This window comes from Lepidothrix coronata, unplaced genomic scaffold (genome assembly GCF_001604755.1).
Source record: "Lepidothrix coronata isolate B3197 unplaced genomic scaffold, Lepidothrix_coronata-1.0 Scaffold119, whole genome shotgun sequence".
NCBI classification, from domain to species: Eukaryota; Metazoa; Chordata; class Aves; order Passeriformes; family Pipridae; genus Lepidothrix; species Lepidothrix coronata.
The window spans coordinates 1046217-1048457 of NW_016690299.1; positions in this window are offsets into that span (position 1 = coordinate 1046217).

Consider the following 2241-nt stretch of genomic DNA (forward strand, 5'->3'; position numbering starts at 1 on the left):
CAGAGGGCAGGGTTAGATGGGATATTGGGAAGGAATTGCTGGCTGGGAGGGTGGGAAGTCCCTGGCCCAGGCTGCCCAGAGAAGCTGTGGCTGCCCCTGGATCCCTGGAAGTGTCCAAGGCCAGGTTGGAGCAACCTGGGCTAGTGGAAGGTGTCCCTGCCCATGGCAGGGGTGGCACTGGATGGGCTTTGAGGTCCTTTCCAGCCCAAACCACTCAGGGATTTTATCATTAACTCACAGAATAAGTAAAAAAAAATAGAGTTTGCAATACTGGATAAATGTTAAAGCCTGATCAAGGTGTAATATGCAAATGAACAAAAGGGTCATGGGTGGGTGACCTGCAAAAATAATGATAAAATCTGCTAAAAGGAGTGACTTTCTTGCCAGAGAGCCCCTGAGCATGAGCTGGAGTCAGAACTTGTGCTCTCTGCAGGACTGCAGGATAAATGGAATGTGTTGTGCTCCAGAACTGCCCAGACTGGATGATCTACTGTCTGTTCTGGGCTTCAAATTGGTCTGTAATTCTTTGGCCAGTGGCTGTGGCAAAGCTACACGACAACGAGCAGGACCTGCCATGAATCTCCCCGGGAGAAAGAGTTGCCAGGTCGTTCATCTTCCCCTTGCCAGCGCCGTGACAGGTCCCTGGCAGGCCCTGGCAACGGTTACGTGCTTTTAATTAGAGTTCTGCAAGATTTACATCAGTGCTCCAGCCCCTGCCCCACCATATCCCACTGCAGAAAGACATTCTGCCCGCCCAGCTGGCAGGGAAGAGAGATTTTTCCAAGGAATAACTGATTCTCGGGAGCACGTCAAGGACGAGGGCTTGAATCCAGCCCAGAGGAGTGGGGTGGGAAGTCCCAACTCTAATTCCTTCTGGGTAATTGTCAATCCGTGGTCCCTGCACAAAAATCAACTTTTAAGAGTATTTTTCCATTATTTTGTGGAAGAGTTGGGATATCTTTTATTTTCAGGAGCTGCAGGCTCTGCCCATCAGAAATTCTTTAGTGAATACGTGACATTAAAATGCTGCACCTTAAAACTGGGAAGGGCTGGAGGTATTTTTAAATAACAGTGACTAAAAATAGTGATGGACAAGCCACCATATACTGCAAGGTACAATGGACCCTTTGCATTGGGATCCATGAGGGAAAATTACCCGAGTTCCTGGTTTTTAGTACAAATCAGGCAGGCACAGGAATATGAACACAGGAAGCAGAGTCTGGAAAAGTCAGAAACCTTGGCTGGAATTAAAGACTGGTTTTTGAGGAAATTTTTCCCTCCTGTTGCACAGAATTCCACTGCCCAGCTGCTGTATCTGCAAACACCTGTGACGCTGTGCTGGAGGCATTTTGGGGCTTCATTTATTTATGTGTTTATTTATTTGCTTCTACCTGAACTTCCCCACTGTGTTCAGGAGCTTCAGTCCTGCTCTGCAATGCAAAATAAATCCGGGTTAATGTGTCTGCAATGAGGTTATAAATCAAAATGCATTTAAATGACCTCCAAACCTCGATGCAGTGCCACAGGTTTTATGTGGTTCTGGGTGGGTGGCTGGGTTGAACGTGGTCCTTTTGTTCTTAAAGAGCTGCAATAGGAAAACCATGGGAATAGAGTTTAAAACCTGCAGATTTAGATGAGTTTAAAACAGGTAGAGGGAGTGTGTTGAGTTGGTTTTGACTTTGTGCACTGTGTGATGTAATTATAGAATTATCTGATACTTCAAAAAAAATTAGGGATTGTATTTTCCAGTGACTGGTGAGGACCAAGGCTGGTGTTTGTCACTCAGGCCCTAATTCCCATTTTTAACTCACAGAATCCCAGAATGGTTTGGGTTGGAAGGGAACTTAAAGCCCATCCAGTACCACCCCTGCCATGGGCAGGGACACCTTCCACCAGCCCAGGTTGCTCCAACCTGGCCTTGGACACTTCCAGGGATCCAGGGGCAGCCACAGCTTCTCTGGGCAACCTGGGCCAGCCCAATTCCTTCCCAATATCCCATCTAACCCTGCCCTCTGGCAGTGGGAAGCCATTCCCTGTGTCCTGTCCCTCCATGCCTTGTCCCCAGTCCCTCTCCAGCTCTCCTGGAGCCCCTTTAGGCCCTGGAAGGGACTCCAAGGTCTCCCTGGAGCCTTCTCTTCTCCAGGCTGAACAATCCCAGTTCTCTCAGCCTTTTCTCACTGAGAGTCCTTTTTGATTCTGCATCATCCCTGTGATTTCTGGGACACTCTGAGCAGGAAGAGG